General features: G+C 43.6%; 1 long non-coding RNA gene across 1 annotated transcript; it reads left to right on the top strand.

The window, feature by feature from the left end:
• Window positions 1-736: 736 nt before the first annotated feature.
• LOC140632915 (uncharacterized) lies at window positions 737-8,665 on the top strand. The gene is made up of 3 exons (XR_012030562.1): window positions 737-814; window positions 2,149-3,154; window positions 5,236-8,665. It is a non-coding gene; the product is annotated as an uncharacterized lncRNA (long non-coding RNA).
• The last annotated feature ends 4,907 nt before the right edge of the window (window positions 8,666-13,572 follow it).

The raw sequence follows: 13,572 nt of genomic DNA, 5'->3' as shown, positions 1-13,572 counted from the left end.
TGTGCACAGGATGGTGCAAGGGTAAGTACGTGGGATGGTGCCCAGGTAGGTGTGCGGGAAGGTGCGCAGGATGGTGCGCGGGATGTGCCCAAGTAGGTGCGCAGGATGGTGCGCGGGGTGGTGCATGGGATGCGCACCTAAGACATTGGGCAACACTCAGGGTTCCTCTTTGGAAGCCTATTGTTCCAGCCCCTTTGAAGCTGGGATTTGACGTCCCCCTTCAAATTACCAGAGGCCCTTAATCATCTCCCAAAGAAAAGGTCATGGAGGCAGATTTTAAAAAGATGGTTTCAAGTCAGTAGCAGCATTCCTCAGCACTGGCTGCACGTTGGAGCTAACTGAGGAATTTTGAAAAACTACAAACAGGGGCGCCTGGGTGGCTCAGGTGGTTAAGTATCTATTTCGGCCCAGGTCATGATCCCAGAGCCCCGAGTTGGAGCCCTGTATGAGGTTCCTTGCCCAGCAGAAAGCCTGCTTCTCCCTCTCCCTCTCCAGCTCCTCCTCCTTCTCTCTCTCTGTGTCAAATAGCGAAATAAATAAATAAGTAAAAATCTTAGGAAAAAAAAGAATACAAACAAACAAAGGATGCTAGCCCCAAACGCATTAAATCCGAGTCTCTAGGGATGGGGCCCTGGCACCAGGCACCAGGTGATTTTGGAAAGGTCTCTAGGAGGCACCAGCGAGCCGGCCAGGAAGGAAACCACTGACAGGAACACAAGCAATCTCTTGGATTTCCAGAGAGCCAAGTCCTAGTGCATGTTACCCACGATGAAGAGCATGCATCTTCCTTGGAAACATCTGGATGTGGCAGCAGGTGGGCCAAGGGTTTATTGCATTTGGAACCCGCCCCCCCCCCCCCCCCCCCCGGTGTAGGCACCTTTCCCTCTCTCTTCTTTCTTTCTTCTTTCTTTTCTCTTTTGAATGCCAGGCTGGCAATCTGGCTGCACAGATCTATTTTAGCCCAGCCACACACTGAGCTTTTAAACCCTTCAAACTGTGTTAAACCGTGAACGCCCTATCATGCATAGAAAATAGACCTTCCAGGATTGTCTGAGCTCAGATCCTGATGGCAGATGTTTGGGCTTTTGGGGGGTCCTCCCTGGCCCCTCCCTGGGTTGGGCTAGTCAGTTCTACTCTATCTCCCCACCCCACCCCCACTCCGCTCCTTGGAGATGTCTCCCCAGCCCTAGGCTCTGACGGCTACGGACACGAACAACAGCGCCTGAGACTCTGCAGGATTCCAGGGGCTCCGCACAACCACTAGTTAGCTGCAGACAGCACATGGCAGATCCAAAGGAGGGTACCTGAGCTCAGCGCCAGGGACCAGAGTGCTGAAAAATACTTATCATAGCCTCATAGCCCTTGTCTAGCACTTTCCTGGGGTGTGTTACATCTTGTAGTGGTGCCAAGATTGGCAAATGTCTAGCAAGGCCTTGGGGTCTTCCATCATAAGAGGAGAGATGTTTCAGGGGCGCCTGCGTGGCTCAGTGGTTGAGGGTCTGCCTTTGGCTCAGGGTGTGATCTTGGGGTCTTGGGATTAAGTTCTGCATTGGGCTCCCTGCAGGGAGCCTGCTTCTCCCCCTGCCTGTGTCTCTGCCTCTCTCTGTATCTCTCATGAATAAATAAGTCTTAAAAAAAAAAAAAAAGATGAGATATTTCAATCAGAAAGGAGATCTTTTTATAAAGACCCCACAGCCTTCTATTCCCACCCTTTTTGCACACTCTTTGGTTTGTTGGTTTCCTAAGCCTACAGACCCTGCATGATTAGGAAAGGGAAAGCAACCTGATTGGCAGGACTTCAGCTGGAGAGGGAGAGAGAGAATTTCACATGCAGAAACAGGGGAATTGTTTAAAATTTATTCTCCATGTGCCATCAATATATTTTCAAGGAAAACAGACGATAATGTGCTCATTTTTTAAACTTCCTTTGAGCTTTTGACGGAGGAGGTGCTGTTGGTGTCTCTGCATATTTTATTCAGATTTTGTCAGTATAATTTAGATAATGGTCTGTTTAAGAGAATTAGATAATCCCACCACTTGAAGGCGATCCATTCCTACGTCTCTTCACCAGGTCTCTGAACCGTAGTAAGTTTTCTTTTCTCTTCATGGACTTAGGATACGTTTCTTTGTGTAACTTCCTTTTCACAGGGCGAAGACACTAGACATGGCTGTGCGTATCACAAACAGCAGAAAGAGGAATCTGTGACCTGAAATCTCTTCTCCTTTCTCTTCTTCACACTTGGATAGCTTTTCTGAACAACCCATGGCATTCAGGGGAGACTATAGCTCATGGGAATGAAACAGAGAGAGATATGGTTTGTAATGAATTCTTAATCTATGCCATGAGACGTAACGTTCTTTAAGTTAAAGAAGTCATGGCCGACCATATGTAGCTGCCACATATAGTACAATAGATATTGTTATATGAGATTGAGCACATTGCCTAACCTCGTTAGGGCTCAGTTTCCCTGTTTATGAAAGGAGATCTTTATAGTATCTTCCTCAGAGGGTTTTGTGAAGATTAAAATGAATATCTAGGAAGAAGCTAATTAACTGATGAGTATTCAATTGAGCACATAATACCATGGTAGTTAGATGCTGTCGTCACTACCTCTGTTCTCCTGACGTGCTATAGGTAAGAACAAAGTACAAACAGCAGGTTTCTCCCATAACTTACAATTTACCTCCTCGACTTTTGTCTGGGATCTGAAACTCAGAGACCGAATTCAGAGAGCACGGTGAACCTGACTTTGAATCTGGATCAATTCCTGAGGTCAAGGGAAAAAGAATTCTTGTCCCCTCTAGGTAAGAATCTCGCTGGGGTAAGAATCAAATTGACGTGAGACAGGTTCACAGGAGAAAATCCAATTTAACAGTGTACCTACTGGGAATCCACAGACATGGAAATTGCACAGTGAGGCAAAATGAGGCATAGACGCCATCCTGAACTAAGGAGAAGGGGGTAGGGGTCTGGGACTTCAAAGGGAAAGAATGCAATTCCCAGGAAAATGAAAAAGAAGCAAGCATTTGGTAAACCGATGTTTGCTGGGCCACCCAGAAGCCACGGGACAAAGAGAGGACCTTGATGGAACAGACCTCGCGAGGTTCCTTCGGGCCACCCCACCTGCTTCCTACCATAACGCAGTTATCTGTGGTGAGTGCCCTCTTCCTGGATCAGGTCCTCTACCTAAAGTCTTTTTAGGCAGTTGAGTGGGCAGGAAAGAGCTTTTCCAGAATCTGCTGGGTCTTGATTGCTTTTAACTGAAAATAATCTCTATGCCAAAGTGACCCATCTTGGGGAGGCCTGCCTTTGGCCCTACTCTGTCTACGGGCAGATTTGATGCAGTCATCAGAGGATCCAGAGGCATTTGAGGCTCCCCTTCTGTGAGTTCACCAGAGCCCTCCTCCACATATTAATCCCCAGAACTCCCTCCTAGCAATGCACTGTACAGTTTCTGGTTTTCAAGCATTATTATTTTACATGCCAACTTTATAACATCCTGACAACATATCCGTGTTGACCAAGAAAGGATTCACTGAACCTTTACGCCTACAGGCATTTATTTTGGCAATTATAATTGCACTTCTGAAGACACAGACTTGGGTAAAAATCCTACTAATGGTCTAAGGGAGACAAGGGCAGAGGCTGAGTTACATAGGCAAAAGGCTACAAAGGCAGGTCTCACTCAGGTCCTCTCTGCCAAATGGGGATCACAACTGAGTTAATTTGGATTGGTTGGGGGCACTGCACAAGCAAGGGATGGAAACTTGTCGAGTTTCATGGGCTCCTTTCAAAGTGATGGGTGCTGCTGATCCAGAAGTCATGGTGAGGATGGAGTGAAGTCCAGGCTGAGGGCTTGCAGCTGACCAGAAGGTTTTTAAAAATTTCATGGTTTTTCCGATGAGGATGTGCACAAATCCTCCTCCCTTATGGCCTCCTGACCCCTTTTTTTTTTTTTAAAGATGTTCTTAGCTAGGCTTGCTCGCTCCATCGTGATGTCTCCTTTCACATTAGCAACACCATTGTTACAGAGGAAAGAGCCCCAGAACCTGGGTGAGCTGCCCGCCATCCCTCAGTGAGTGAGAAATTTAGGGATGGGACTAATTTTAACCCCCATGCTTTCTCCAGCGCAAGCCGTCACTGCTGTAACAAAGTCAAAACAGCCTTCTTCACATCAAGGAGGCAGGCACACAGCTAAGAATCCCTAGATCAGTTTTTTTTTTCAATCTTAAAGTTATTGAGTGTTGCTATGGGGACACAGCCCCCTCGTAATATCCTTTTTGCTGCGTGGCTTAGGCAAAAAATAAAATCCACGAGTATTCCATTGCTTGACTTGGGCTTTCTCTTTCAACCTCTTCCCAGTTGTCACCTGTAGATACCCACCGGCCAGTGAATATCAACATGGACTGGCTTTGGGGTCTTGCCTCTTCTTTTCCTACCTGACATTTCTTGAAACTGACAATGAGCCTTCCGGGGTTGGGGAGGGGAGCAGAAGGCTGGAGAAGCAAGTTGGGAGTGGAGTTAATAAATTCACTCAGGGGAGAAACTAGCTCGTAACTAAGAGCTTATATTTGATATCGAGCCAACTCTGCGTTCTCCTGAACAGCTAACGGTGTGACAACCTTCGGGGAGGAGCATCCCTTCTCTGTAGGCAATGCATGTGGTTTTCCAGCGGCCTAATGCATCCCCGGCACGATGACATCTGTGTTCCTATTTAAAACTCAAGGGTATACCACCTTTTTCTATCTGAGCTGTTAGCTTTTAAAAATACTTAAAAACCAATCAGCAACTAAATTGCATCTGAAGAGCTATTTCAATTATAGAATGGAGGCAGTTCCTCAGCAACCAAAGTATTTAAGAGCCGCAAAAATTAATGTGCATTTTAATGCTGATTTTCAGAGTATAATACACTTTGTAATTCATTTAAATGTATTCTGTGTGTTCTATTCTGGCTTCAGGCACAGCAGCAGTCCTTGAGACATTATAAAACTACATTTTAAAAGTTGTTTTTTTTTTAAGAGAAAAGTATTTAAAATCTAAGAAAGATAAACTGAGTGAAAACATAATTGGTCAGAATCTGAATACAGATGAGGTCTCTTCCTTGAATAACACCACTTAAAAGCACTCCCGTAGAACGATCTGTACCCCTTAAACAGACAACCTGCCGTTTGGGTCAGATCTAATAAAAATCTCATCTAATTGCCTTTTCTCTTCTCTTCGGATTTCGGACACAGCCTTCGGGTTTTCCAGCCACGCTCCTCATCGGAAGCTCCTGACTTGGCAGATAAATCCAGTAGAATTAGCGCCTCCACGGATGGTGTGTTTTAAAACTGAGTTAATCAAACATAAACGCTTTGCCCCAGAGCAATGGCAAGCAGTACATATGTCGGCAGCCCAAAGGAAGGAAAGTCAGCAAAGCAGACAGCTGCTTTTGCTCAGCGGTTGCCAACACCAAAGATGAAATGGATGTGCCGGGGGAGGATGGGAGCCCCCAGCACAGGGCAGGAGGTGCGACATGGATGTGCCAGCCCGGGCCACCTTTCTGCGAGGTCTTCAACAAGAAACAAGGGGAAGGATAAATTGCAACCAGAGGACATTAGAGGCAGAAGAGCCCTGTGCCTCTTCTTGGGCACTCCCTTTATCCCTTCACCCAGCAAATGGGCTGGCATTGCCCAGGAAATGACTGCAGACTCCCGGAAAGAGCCGCGCGCAGCCCACAACCCTGGCTCCCAGCTTCCTACCAGCCCGCAGCGTGCATGGAAGTCATTTGTCTCTGCTTTGTTCTGCAGCCATCACAAAACAGAAAGAACACATCCTTCTTTGGGACTTCTAGTGTGGGACAGGGTGATTTCTGACATTGCCGGGTCCCAGATTCTGGATTCTTGGGGTTTTCATTGGCTGGAGCTGCGTTATGATCAATGACGTGCACAGACAGAGAGCGGTGACCTTCACCTGCCTTCCCCTGACTCCTCCTTCCTGAGGTTTGTACCCCTCCTTGTCCCTGAAGTCAGCACGGCTGCAAAGGGAGCCAACCGTGCACCCAACACAGAACCTCCTTCCCCGGCCCAGCCCGTGAGCCACCCTTTTCCGACCCATGCTGACGTCCCCGGGTGCCCGTCAGAGAAGACAAAAGCCATTTAACCAGCATTTAATGAGCACTTACTGTAAATGCAGAGTTAGGGGGATAGGGAAATGAATGATGGGTGAGCCACAGCTTCACCCATCAAAGAGAACCAAGTCCAGTGGATTGGAACTATCTGGGCATTCCATGTCTCTCACCTAAAAATAAACATTCCCTCAAACTTTGGGAAGAGTGGTTACGGGGTTCAGTTGAACTCAAGAGCCGAAGTTAGCACTGTAAGTTTGGAATATGGGATGAGCATAGATCTCCCGACCTGGTCTCCAAAGGTAGGAAACCAATCGTTGGGGATCTAAAGAAATCTCGGGCTAGCTCAGCCTGGCTCATGGGCTGGTCTGGGAGTCTGCTTTTCTGAGCTCTGGGTTCCCTATAAGGTACCTCTGCTGGGGAACAGGACTCTACAGTTTTCACGCTGAGCCATTACAACCCTAGAGCCCTCGCCCCGGGCCCCAGAGGATCCCCCGTCCCCAGGCATACCTAATATGCAAGTCCTGACACAGCCCCGGTGCCTCCTGCCCGGAGATCTCCATCTCCAAGCTTTCTCTTAGGAAGCCTTTGGGCCTGCTTCTGAGCCATCCACAGTGGCGGCTTTCATCCCAATACCCACTGCTATTCCTGACTGAGCTGGGAAACAGAGAGAGCTATTTATAAGCATTCTGGTGGCAATTTCCACAACGAGGAGGTGAGGCTGGTTTCTGATTTATGCCTTTCTAGCCAGCTGTCCCTTGTCATTTTACACATGCTGGCATGACATTTCCCTCCAGCCAATTTAATCCCGAAAAGTTTTGTTTCTTTCACACGTGAATGAAAAGTAAGCCTTTGACTTGAATCATCCCTCGCCCCTTGTAGAACTGTAATTTCACGGGTTCCATCTAATTTGTACACGGGTGTCTCGCTGAGCTGCGGGAAGAGGACGTGAACTCTCTTTAGGAAGGTTTGTACGGCTCACGACGGGGAGCTTCTTTCGCGGGGTGGGTGGGAGAATGAAATTAAGAATTTGCGGAGTAACTGGGATCTGAGTGATTTTTCTTTTTTAAATAAGTGTTCCTTCTCCACATATTTCTGAAAGCTAAAAATACAGCGAAAGCATGTACTCACAGCTAGTGGAAAGCTAAGCAGATTGAGAACTAGACAAGGAGGAGATATCATCCAATAATCTAAATGTCTCAAGTCAGTAGGGTGATAGATACCAAGTAAACCCACCATGTGAAACAGTCACCTGTAGATGAAAATGTGAATCATGGAATGGATGGACAGGTGTGCGGACAAGGGGTGGACATGATCCTGGGCCTTCAGAAACTTGAATGGTTGTAAATTATAACAAATCTCCAAGGCTCTCTGGAGATTCAATACAGCCAGAGCTTTGGCTTCAGCAGAGGCACTGAGTGCCAACTACCCCTTGCTTGGCGGTCCACTCTGGTGTGGCTCTGCACACGTTCCTGTTCACACTGCCCTGTTGGTGGTGTGGGGCGGGGGAGCTTTGAGGATGTGAAATCATATGTCATGAAATGAATGAGGAGATAAATATGAAAGATACTCTAACTGTGAAATCCTTTGAGTTATTTGAAATAAACCTGCCACTGACACAACAGAAACAATATTTTAATTTCAAGGGGCGCCTAGGGGGCTCAGTCGGTGAAACGCCTGCCTTCAGCTCAGGTCATGATCTCAGGGTCCTGGGATGGAGCCCTCCATCTGGTTCCCTGCTCAGCGGAGAATCTGCTTTTCCCTCTTCCTTGCCCCTCCCCTTTGCTTGTGTGCATGCTCTCTCTCTCTTTCTCTCTCTCTAAAATGAATAAATAAAAATCTTTAAAAATTTTAATTTCAGACCTGAAGGTGGGACCGACTGAGGACCAGGGTCTCAGTCCCAGAATAAAATGCTACCCACATCTCCACCTTGTAAGTGTGTTCAACCAATACTCATTGAATAGATGGGCCAATGGATTAATTGGGTGAGGTCTGAGTGAGGGATTCAAAATGATATTTTGAACTTTCCAGAGAATGGAAGTATTTAAATAAGATTCAACAGTACCCAGGATGGCAGGGACAAAATTTCTTTATTAAAGGAAGTGCTAAGAGAACCCAGATGGTTCTCACGTTTTCTTTGTATTCTCAGTTATTGAGATGGATTTAGGAGCCAGGTAAGACAACAGCCGCCACAAAACGTGAAAAGCCCGAAAGAGTCACAAAAGTCATCACGAAGCTCGGCAGCACCTCCCAAAACACTGGGAAATTAGCGCTTTTAAATCACAACATAAAAAAAAAAATCACAACCTATTTCAAGGACACAGAAAAGCATAGAGAATAAACTCTGTTAAACGGAACATTTAAACAAAGCATCAAACCCCTGCTTTCCCTTTCCTAATCCTAATAGGTCTTCCTTTCAAGAAATAACCACTCTGATAAAATTGATGTTAATCATCCTAGGAATTTTTTTTAATTGAATCTACTTGCCAGTGTGTGTATCCATAAATGATGCATTGTTTTTGCATCCTTCTTACCTTTTTAATAAACACTGCTGCATATCGCACCTATCTTTCCCTAACTTGTTTTTCATACTTGTGTTTGGGGGATTTATCCCATGTTGATTTATGTAGCTCAAGGTAATTTATTTTTACTGATGTAGAGCATTTATTATACTTTATGAATATGCCATGATTTACATCTCCATTTCCCTGGTGCTGTGTATTTCAGTCACTTTTCATGTATTTATTTATTTTCATGTTCCCTAACAAGGCTTCCCTGGACATTTCTTTTGGTGTTTCTTGGAGTGGTCAAGCAAGAGTAGCCCCAGGACAGTGCTTCTCAACCCTCTCTGCACATTAGAGAACTTTTTAAAAAGATTTTATTTATTTTTTCATGAAAGAGACAGAGAAAGGCAGAGACACAGGCAGAGAGAGACACAGGCTCCCTGCAGGGAGGCCAGTTAGGGACTCGATCCCAGAATCCCGGGATCACGCCCTGAGCCAAAGGGAGACACTCAAACGCTGAGCCACCCAGGTGTCCCCCATTAGAGAACTTTAAGAAAAATACTGTCCCTTCAGCCCTACATCCAAAGTCCTGACTTAATTGGTCTAGGGAATTTTTATATTCTAGTGATAGAAAAGAAAGAAAATAAACAAAGGTATAGATTTGAAAATATTGAGTAGCGATACAAAATAGAAGGAAAATGAAACAGGGTAATCCTACAGAGCCTGGATCCAGGGAAGAGTATCCCATGGAAGTGACTCTGAAGTTGAGACAAGGGACCAAGGGGTCACCATGTGAAGACTGAAGAGAAGGAGCATGTCTGCTGGTGGAGTGGATGGATGTCTGACAGCCTGCTCCTGACACCCTTGGGGCCTAGGGCAGGAGCACCGATGCAGGCATGTGTACCACATGCCTAAATATTCAAAAGTCATAATTCAAGCTAACTTTGGAAGACTCTATGTTCTATCTTTCTACTTTAACCACTGTACCATCATGATGACAAATTCTATTATTTATTTATTTATTTATTTATTTATTTATTTATTTATTTATTTTTAAAGATTTTATTTATTTATTCATGAGAGACACAAAGAAAGAGGCAGAGATACAGGCAGAGGGAGAAGCAGGCTTCCTGCGGGGATCCCAATGTGGGACTCGATCCCTGGACTCTAGGATCATGTCCTGAACCGAAGGCAGGCACCCAACCGCTGAGCCACCCAAGCATCCAACAAATTTTAAAAATAAGAGTAAAGTTATGGACTCTATCAGAGGCAAAGTCATCAAAATACCAATGGCAACTGAATTTATAATTATTACACGTGTGTGGATATGTGTGGATGCAACCATGACATTCAGATGAATAATAAAATAAAGACATAAATAATTTACATATGAATTTACATTTATTTCATCAAATTTGTTTTGTTGGTTTCATTTCAATGAAATCATTTATGAATTGTTATAATCAGTATTTACATAATTTGTTTTACAGACAGCAATGATCTAAAGGATTAAAAATAGGATCTATTTTTACATTTTTACAATTATATACAATTCAAACACATCTTCATTAAAAATGTAGAGTAAAATGTAAGACATTTTACAAATTAACATTTTATTATATATTTTCCAAAAGGTTATTTTTCTTCTACAGTACAAGTCATAATTAATCAGTGTCAAAATATTTATTCTAAAACAAAGAAAAAATATTCATTCAAAATTATTTTTTACAATGAAATTTTAAATTTTCCATTTTAGGAAATTAAAATAAGTCTTATAAAACATATTTATAAAACTGAAACTACACAGAGTTCAAGACTTGGAGGTACATTTAGTTGCTAAGGTATGACTCTGTATCCATTTACATAAGAAGTCTAGACCCATTTAAATGCATTTAAGGTGTAGTTTAGGGCAGTCCAGGTGGCTCAGCGGTTTAGTGCCACCCTCAGTCTAAGGCCTGATCCTGGAGTCCTGGGATCAAGTCCCACGTCAGCTCCCTGCATGGAGCCTGCTTCTCCCTCTGCCTATGTCTCTGCCTCTCTCTCTCTCTTTCTCTTTCTCTCTCATATAAATAAATAAAAATCTTTAAAAATAAAAAGGTGTAGTTTAGTATTATATCATTATTCAGGTATGGTGAAGCCATCAGATCAAGAGACAATAGCCATGGAGAGATGAGTCATTATACTCCTATTATACTTCCCAGAGAAGGGGTCCACCGTGCCACTCAGTTGCCTTGTGGGCAAACACCAGGTCAGTCAGGATCCCAAGGGAGGAGGGGAAAATGTGAGCAACAGCCTTAATTTTGGTTTCCATGAAGCAGGGTAAGTTTTACTGGAAGGAGTATGATTTAACAACAACAAAAAGCCAAATGAAAATTTTTAAAAAGTTCAATTTGTTTATTTTTAATGTCAGTAACATTAAGTAATGTTGCTGTGAGACAGTTTTATAATTAAGTGAGAAAAAAATTTGTCCAGGAACATCTGGGTGGCTAGTGGTTGAGCACCTGCCTTTGGCTCAGGTCGTGATCCTGGGGTCCTGGGATCAAGTCCCTTATTGCGTTCCCTGCAGGGAGCCTGCTTCGCCCTCTGCCTGTGTCTCTGCTTCTCTCTGTGTGTCTCTCATGAATAAATAAATAAAATATATATTTTTTTAATTGTCCAGGCATCAAAACCTTTTCATATGGTGGGTTTATAATAGCATCTACAGACACCAGTGTATAAAACAGAAATAAGCATTTACGAATATAAATCTGACCAGAAACATTTTGCCCAGAATGCTGACGACAAGACTGAGGACAATTGCTAGGAAATAGATAGATTGTTTATGTTGTTTCCTCTTACAACTGATGAGAACACAGATACTATCTCACAGCTAGCTGTATTTCTTCATGCCTTCAGTTCGAATTCCAACAGGACCAAAGTCTGATAAAAACTTTTGGACGTAGTGTATCATTCCTATGATAGCTACACATATCAGGACAAGGCATATTTATTGTGTTGAGATAAGCTTTGAAAATATTATTGTGCACTGGTCCAGATTAGAAAGCTGGACTGCAGACATGGCTTCTGGAATGGCCACAGTCAACACTGGACTTGCCGCAGAACCTAAATCCAAGATGGTAACAGTTTTCTAGGGCACTGCATTTAGACATTTGCCAACTCACTCACCAGGGAGAACTAAAACTTTTAAAATGTAATAATGTGAACACCGTCTGCCTAAAGCCATACACACTTTATGTTTGCTGGACTATGTGTGGCAGAGTGCCATAACTTGGAGCTCAGAGGAATTGGCTTTGTCCTGATGGCAAAGAGGTTTTTATTATATTTTGGGGAAAAAAATAGACATGCTAAGGCAATCCAAAGAAAAACATCACCACATTTCACCTGCACAGAGAGAAGACAGGTTTAACCTTTCAGGTTGACGTTGACCCGTCCCAAACACTTTGGACTCTACAAAGTTGTTCACACATAACTTCATAAGGAGTTTCTTTCCCCGAAATCCATCCACTGCAACAAAAGCAAAACATTTCCAAAACTGTAGATTTGAAAACCGAACGGCAAAGAAACTCTCAGTTCTAGAGTTTATGAAATGACTGTTCTATTCACGCTCTGGTTTATGACTCATCGTTTGGATAAAACCTACAAATGGACACTGGCACCACACTACACTGGAAGCAAACACGATGATGTGAGAAGAGCAGAACGTCACAAACATCTCAAGAGTAGCTACTTTAACAACAACAAAAAAAATCGCTGTGCATGAATCTATCCACATTTAGAATCCCTACATTTGTGAACATCTGTTTTTCATTATGAGACCAAATAAAACTAAATGTCACTGCCTGTAAAAGGGCTTAAGGTTGAGCACAGAACACAAGATTTGACATTGTCATCTTCACACCAGAAAAAAACAAAAAACAAAAAACAAACAAACAAAAAAACCCCCCAACCAAACCAAAAAAAAATGTCAGGTTTCTATGTTCTACTCCAAAGCATAATGATTTACTAAACAAAAACACATGATAAAATATGAATTTTAAAGTGTAATAAATTAGTTATTAAAATGTTTCTTTTGATTTTTCAATTTCAAATTGAAAATGTAATCTCTGCTACCACATATATTTCTTTTCTTTTGAGATTTTGTTGATTTGAGAGAGAGAGAGGGAGCAGGTGTGAGAGCATAAGCAGGGGAGAGGGACAGAGGGAGAGAGAGAAGCAGACTCCCCGCTGAGCAGGGAGCCTTCCATGGGACTCCATCCCAGGACCCCAGGATCACGACCTGAACTGAAGGCAGGTGCTTAATCAACTGAGCCACCCAGGTGCCCTGGCACATGTATTTGTATTACGACCTTATAACGACACATCTGGGGAAAACAGAGAAAGACTGACTATTTCTGACAGTTGATTTTTCATATCGTCACTCCGCCTCCCTGGCTTACTTCTCCCTTCTGAGCCCTGCAGACACCTAAGTCTTCAATCTCTGCACTGGCTTGTAAGTTTTTTTGTGGACAGAAACTCTGGTTAGCATATTACTCAACCAGCTTGCCCCATTTGTTCATCTATGATTCATCACTGACTTAACAGGTATTTCTTCCTGCACCTCCTATCTGCCTGGCCCTGCAGCTAGCTAGCGCTGTAGTTACAAAAACAGTTAAGACAAGTTCTTGCCTCTGGGACTTCAGATTCCAGTTGGAAACCGAGTAAGTCTTCACCACATGTTGAAGTTGCATTGATTGGCTACCCTAGCCCTACCTCGGCAAAGCAAGTCCTGAGTTACACGATCTGTGGAACCCCAAGACGTTAGTTGCAATGTGGAAGGTAATATAACAGCTTATCAAATTCATCCCCAAGAGAAAAATCATTCCTGTCTGCAGGGTTTGATTTGTGAAAGCATCTGGCACAATGGGAAGCATCGAGCTTTGCAGTCAGGGTGACTAAAATTTAAGTCCCTGAAGCTAATTAGT

The sequence above is a fragment of the Canis lupus genome, chromosome 5 (genome assembly GCF_048164855.1).
Source record: "Canis lupus baileyi chromosome 5, mCanLup2.hap1, whole genome shotgun sequence".
Lineage (NCBI taxonomy): Eukaryota > Metazoa > Chordata > Mammalia > Carnivora > Canidae > Canis > Canis lupus.
The sequence above is the reverse complement of the archived record's forward strand: the minus strand, read 5'-3'. Positions and strand labels throughout refer to the sequence as shown.